The sequence below is a fragment of the Lygodium microphyllum genome, chromosome 23 (assembly GCF_053477565.2).
Source record: "Lygodium microphyllum isolate KBCC chromosome 23, Lygodium_microphyllum_v1.1.10, whole genome shotgun sequence".
Lineage (NCBI taxonomy): Eukaryota > Viridiplantae > Streptophyta > Polypodiopsida > Schizaeales > Lygodiaceae > Lygodium > Lygodium microphyllum.
Window position 1 is genome coordinate 87,603,129 of NC_141157.1, and position 7,032 is coordinate 87,610,160.

Genomic DNA, 7,032 nt, shown 5'->3' on the forward strand with positions numbered 1-7,032 from the left:
CTATCACAAGGATGTGAAATCTGCTTTCTTAAATGGCGGGGGAAGTATATGGCTTAGCCACCACCAGAAAGGAGTTGATGCCCCCCCATTTTCACAAAGCCTATAAGCTAAAGAGGCCATTATATGGATCGAGACATGCCCCTAGGGTGTGGCATCGATGGATACATGAATTCTAAATTTCAAAAGTTGTACCTCAGATACTAACATGTGATGTTTACATAGATTGTGAAAAGCCTCTAGTAATATGTGATAACTGATAAGATATGATCCACTAGACTTGAAGGGCTTTGAGTGGTGGGCTTGACATGATGAATGCATCCCAGAACCTACAAAATCAAAGGCGTAGCTACGAGTGCACCTAGTGAAAGTAAGGGGACTGTCTGTCTTGTCGTTTTCGCTCGGTACCGTCGTCTCGTGTGTGGTTTTGCAGCACCGGTCCTATGCGTTCCCATAGAAGCAAGCGATAGACGTTGTAGCCTCCACGAGCAGGTGGTGCGTAGACGTGACATGGCAGGTAATCTAGTGCCTCGCTTGGTTTATGTTGGTTGGCTGGTATGTCCGTTCAAATGGACATTGCAACGCACCCTCCGAGATCAGCACAGTTTATGACGATGACGATGCACTCTCTGCCTGCGCGCGCTCCATTGTTGGCCGTAGGGAAGGGGTGGCATTAATCCGGTAAAGAAGCGTTTTGCTTTGTTGCAGGTTTTGCGGAGGCGTTGCCGTATAAAGTATGAGATGGAGCGTGGAGTGCGCCTATAGAGCGGGGCCGCGGGCAAGGGAGTGTTTGTGCACCCGTTGAGATGCCGCAATTTTACTAGGAATGAGACTAGAAGGAGGCACGGGAAGTGTCCAAGAAACGGGCGCTAGCGAAGCCATGCATCGATCCGTTGTAGTCTAGTTGGTTAGGATACTCGGCTCTCACCCGAGCGACCCGGGTTCAAGTCCCGGCAACGGAATCGGCCTCGCTCCCGAGTCCCACGATGACTACAAATCCTTTTGGCCGTCGTCGCCGTCTGCACCCGCACGCCAAAAGGAGCTATTTGTACGTGCCTTCCCGTCAAAGTAATCCCACAATATATGTCTTCTTTCGGAATTGTGGTGGTCATCTCTTCTGCCATTTATACATACATGGCGTTCCGGTGTCTCAAGTCTTGCTGCGAGCTTTCCCTTCCATTGAACGAGGAGTTGGCTAGCTTGATTGCCCGAGCCATTTTCTTCTCTTACCAACCTTCTCTCGCCAATCACGAGCAATGTGCTCTCTCCCACGCCTTTCTTCCTTCCAGACACACGTGACAAAAGTCTAAAGGCCTGGAGCCACCGTTCCGACCTTTGCATACATACATAAGATACACATACATTTATATGCAACGTAATAAGTACCAATCTATTTGATTACCTTGGTGGTCTATTGTACTTTCCTACATGGAAGCAAGTGTGCTTATGCACAATATTATCTTGATGTAAAATGCTAGCATGACTTAATTCCTCACAACATCAAATCTTTGCAATCTCAAGACAACATAATTTTCCATGTATTCTATGTCGAAAGGGGATCTCTTTTAATGTCAGGTGACACCTGCCATGTAAACTTTTTCCCCCATGAGAAAAGCATTTTACTTACTTCACCCTAGGGGGTGTTTTAGGGTGAAAAACAAAAATATAGGATTAGCTATAGAGGATATACATTCCTTTGAACACATGTTATATAGATGATTTCTTATAGGTGGAATCCCCAGGGAAAAACCATGTCTCCCAATGTTTAACTAATGGATTTAACATGATCACCCATTTTCTCTAATATATTTTTAGATGCTTCCATCTTTAAGGTAGAATTGCTTGAAAAGGTGTTATCTTGATGCTTTGATGATAGGAAGAATTGTATGCAAATTCTGCTAAGTATAAATATTTCATCCACTATTTAGATTCTCTACCGTAAGTATATCTTCAATGACTCAATTAACCTACTCTATTTGTCTATCATTTTGGGGGTGGTAGGATGTACTTAAAAATGAAGTTGTGTTCGAATGGATTCAAATAGGCTCCTCTAAAAGCAACAAGTACATAGGGAATCATGATCTCATTGACGATCCTCTTTGTTAATCCACGGAGTCTAAAATTCTCCTTTAGAGCCTTGCAATATTTGAAGCCTTATAAATTGTTTTGAGTGGAAGAAGGTGACAAACCTTATATCCACCACAATCACATGGTCTATTCAATTGAGAGAGATATTTCCATTGATGTATTAGATGGATAACTATTTGTATTGTGAAGCTATGTTTGCAATTATAGAGAAGATATTCATCCCTTCAATGTTTTGGAACCTTGTCAAGGCGGGTGGTATATGAGTGACTTTTGGCATTGCAATTGATTACACATGGGAATCTATGCAAGGTAGAATTTCCTTCTTTAATATGAACTATGGAGGATCTAGTGGGAAAAATGACTAAAGTTGACTATGCCACATATGAGAAATGGTTACTAAACATTTGCAACAATCTGGTGCCTGAAACATTGTGGGTCTATTAGTAAATACTCTAGATATAGTACCATGTGAGAAAGAGTAGCTATAGTGCCAAGAAGGCCTATGTTTGGAATTGGATGTTGGTAAGCCTAAGACATATATTATCTATCACACCCCAAAGAAATTGCCAATTTACAAGAATGTAGATGTCAATTGATTTGAGAAAAGATCCATGAATTGATGCTCTCAACGATTGTAATTTGATCGTGAGTCTAATCTTCCTAAACCTTATTGCATTAACAAAGAAAATATTACTATTTTGTGAAAGATTTTGAGATTTTTATGTGCTTAATAATTGGGGTATTTTGATAGATAAGTGATTTGGCACATTGTATGCTACTAATCTTTGAGATTAGTTATGCAACAATTTGTCATTTACTTATGCTAGAGATTTGAGTCAACATTATGACTATCCTAGAGAAGATATACCTTTGGACTTGTTTGAGTTTATACATAGGCTTTAAATGGAGTCTGACTAGAAGAAGGACTAATCCTTACCTCTATTTAGATGTGAGCCTACACGAAGATGTGGAAACTCATCTCAAATTATTGAAATGGATCGAGAAGCTTAAACTGATTGGACTCTAGAAGTATAATATCCTCTAGAGAGATTTCAAAAAGTATATAAATAGAAAAATTATTCAACCAAATTTTATATTAAAAAAGGAGTTAGTTACGGGAGTGTGGTGCTTCGTTTTCAATGCAAAATGATTAGTAGATACGAAGTAATTGATATTTTAATCGAGAACAAGGAAAATGAAATTTCGAAAGTTTCTTTTAAGATATTTTGGGGATTTTTTATATCCTAGCTTTTGGTCAAAAAACAAACCAACTGGTTAAATTTTGTATTTTTTGGAGATGTTTTTGGAGGCAAAATAGAAATATCTAAAATACAAAAAGTCTTGGACATCCCTACCCTCTGAACTATTTCCCCCTATGTCTATACTCTCTCATGGCTCTATTGTGACCTCTTCTCTATGTTTATGCAACCTTCATTAACAGAGTGAATTATTTACACAATCCTTTCCCTTGGCACCTTTGTGTGCCTCTCTGTGCATCTCCACTCTACCTCTTGTGACAACCAAGTAAGCTCCCCGTTTCTATTAATAGTAAAATGAATACAAGAAAGAAGGAGCTGCATATTGAGGTAGAGATTGAATATGCCCCATTATTCAAAAGAACCCAGCGTACCAGTGTCAACCCTCATGTTTTGCAAAGTTACAGGCAAATGGGATTGAAACATGTGGATTTGTGGGTTGATGGGGGAATCTACCAAATTGACCCCTTAAACAATAGACCTCCAACTTTCTCAGGAATCACAAATTTGCTGAAGTATGTGTGCGAGGGTGAAAATAGGTTACTTGGTTGTACTAGGCGGCTCAATGATCAGGCGTTTAAAGTATTTACAACTTACTAGGCAACCATAAAAAATTGCCATGATGTGATTGTTGCACATGAACTTCATATACAACAGCTCATAGGACAAGTGGTACAACTGAATGACACTGTAATTCAACAAAACAATCAAATTATTTCAATGCAGGACACTATCCATGACATTGGTATCTCATATGAGGAGGCAAAGGCACAATTGGAAGACTTAAGAAAGATCAACAACAAGCTAACACAGGAGCACAAACGAAAGAAGAAGCCAATCAATGAGTTAATTGTGAATAGTGGCCAGTGGAAGCAATGTATCAAAGCATGTAAGGTAGCTCAAAAAAAGAACCTAGGTGAGGGTGAGGTTGGATCGTGTATTAGTAGATTGCTGAAGGCAAGTACACTGGAAAACGCTTTGAGCAATCATAAGTTTAAGGTTGTGTAGGAAAGGTAATTGAGTGTACATTAAAAGATGTGTCAAATGAGTTCTCAGTTGTGGATGCACAATCTATTTGTGATAGGGCCGGCATTAGCACAACGACTTACTCAAAGATATTCAAAGGTGTGAAGGCTGGGTTTGGTGAAGAGAAATAGAATCGTGCCTCTTCCTCAATCTTCAAAGTTAATAGAGGCCCGACAGAAACTTAATACAAAGGTTTTGGAGTTGATAAGAGATCCCACGCATGTTCAATGTGTGGAAACACTAAAGGTTGGGACCAAAAATTCATATGAGGTAAAGTTCACCGAACTCAATAATTACTATTTAGATTGGAACAAGGTGCAATCGGCAATGGTAATGTACTACAATATGTCTGTTGAGGAATGTAATGGTAAATTGCAGTTTGTTATAAAATTAGATAAAAGTGAGGTTGTCAAAGGAGTAAAGCTTGAAAGAGTTAGTGTAACTCTGATAAATAGAGCTTTACAATTTGACAAGAACAACCCAGGGAACTTTAATGTTCAATCTGAGCGCCATGTGTGGTGGCTCACTGCATTTGAAGTTCCCGAGGAAACATTTGAGGTGTTGCAGCTATTCTTTATGCACACAAGCATTCCAAGCATCATCGATCTCGTCAGGAACATGGTGAGAGGCTCTCGGTTGAAGGGTATGGTCAATATTTGGTTGAATGGCATCTTATAAGAGACTTGAAAACTTTAAAATGTATGTGTGGAATCTCCAATGGTGCAAATACAAAGAATCCATGCTTATATTGCTTGACAAAGAGGGTGAAAGGAAAGGACGAAAAGAAGAACTGGCTAAAGGTGACAAGTGCTACACCGACGCGCAATAGAGAAGATCCCACTTGGAAGCCTATCTTTAACATTCCCTTGGATCATATTCACATTTTTTCATTGCATGCTTTTGTCAAAATCATGGAGAAACTTGTATATGAATACATTTGCTTTGCTTATAGGATGCAACCAGAAAAAGAAGCCATTGCAACGTGTAGGAATGTGGAGTGAGTGCTATCAGAAATTAGGCTACACAAGCATCAAGTGACGATTGAAAAAGATGACAAGAGATTAGGAAAATCTGGTAACTTGCCAAAAAAGCCTTACTTTGGAGGAGCAAAGGCTAGGAAGTTTCTCTCAGTACCCATCAATGAAAAAGGGAATGTCATAGTTCGTAGGCGGCAGGACTACGATGGGTGGAAAAAGTTACATTTTGCAGTTCCTGATCAAAGTAATGGAGGAAAAACAAGATTGGCCAAAGCTAAGGTTTGGATAAGTCTTAACAAATTGGCTCCCTTACTTTGCAAGATGGTGTTTAACAATGAAGATAAGCAAGAATTTATCAATGTTGTACATAGCTTCTATGAAAATATGGTGGAAGCATGGGGCAAAAGCTCTATCACACATTACATGGTGCGTACTAAGTTAATATTTTAAAATTGTATGAATTGTATAAACTATTGAGCATAGTTTTACTCATGTGTGATATGTGTCTTTGTAGCATATCCTTGAGGCACATGGGCCATTCTTTGCAGAAAAGGGAAGCATTGGAATTTGGTCTACACAAGGGATGGAAAATTCACATTGGATAGCGTGTGGTGCATAACAAAGAAAAACTGATCATGGTGGAGGGGTGAATGGTAGCAATCCAATGATCCAATTGCTATCTTGGTGGTATAGGATTATAGTAGTGGATGAAGCTAAACTCTCGCAAAAGAGAGCAAATGAAAGTGCTGATGAATTGACTATAGACATGATGGAATCATGTCGTGTCACTAAAAGAGTGCGTTATGAACTCTCAAGTGCCAAAGAAAACCATGCCAAGTGGCTAGAAACAAGGCTTCGACAAGGCAACAAATGGGTTAGAAAAGAGCTAAGATAGTAAGATGAACAATGTGAGTCAGTGTGAATGCAATTTATAGTTTAAGAGAGAAAGAGAGAGTGTGCATCTATGTGAATGAGTCTCACAGTTTAGGGTTATATAAAAGAGGGTTTCACTTTCTATCTTATTCATTGAGTTCTCACATCTCTTGTGCAGAAAAGATGGCTAGATCTAAGGCAGTTGCAAATAAGCTTCCACTCAGAGCCCCATATCGTGTTCCGTCCCTTGGAGCATCTACTAGCTTAGATGCATCCCCTTCTCAACCTAATCCACCTTCCTCAAGTCGCCCTCACAAGGGTCCTCCTTAGCATCCCCTGGTCCGAAGTTTGGCGTCTGGAGCCACTTTCTTGGCAGGAGCCACTAGGAAAGTGGCTCCAGACGCCAGACTTTGGACCAGGGGATGCCAGACTTCGGACCAGGAGACTGCAGGTACTTTTTTTTCAAAAAAAAATAATAATTTGGGCTCTTGGCTACCCAAGGAGTGCGCGTGTGAAGTTTCATCACATTCCAATACAAGGTTATGGATTTACGATCACACAATGGACAATGCGTATGAAGCTCCATTAACCCGATTTTGGGGTTTAAATGGGTTAAATGTTCATTCTTATTCTCATTTTCACATCTTGATTTCTTTCCTTCCTCCATTTTCACATCCCCAACCTTTGTCTCTTCTCCATCTTGCCCTCCTTGATCTTGCATGGCATGGACCAAGCAAGCATGTCACCGTTTTGGCCCCAGGAAGATATCACGCCAAGGCCTGCCACTTGGAGCACAAGGTGGAGCCTCCTTTAGT

At 40.1% G+C, this 7,032-nt stretch overlaps 1 non-coding gene across 1 annotated transcript; it reads left to right on the forward strand.

Moving 5' to 3' along the window:
* Positions 1–886: 886 nt before the first annotated feature.
* Positions 887–959, forward strand: TRNAE-CUC (transfer RNA glutamic acid (anticodon CUC)). Its single transcript has one exon. It is a non-coding gene; the product is annotated as a tRNA-Glu (tRNA).
* Positions 960–7,032: the final 6,073 nt, after the last annotated feature.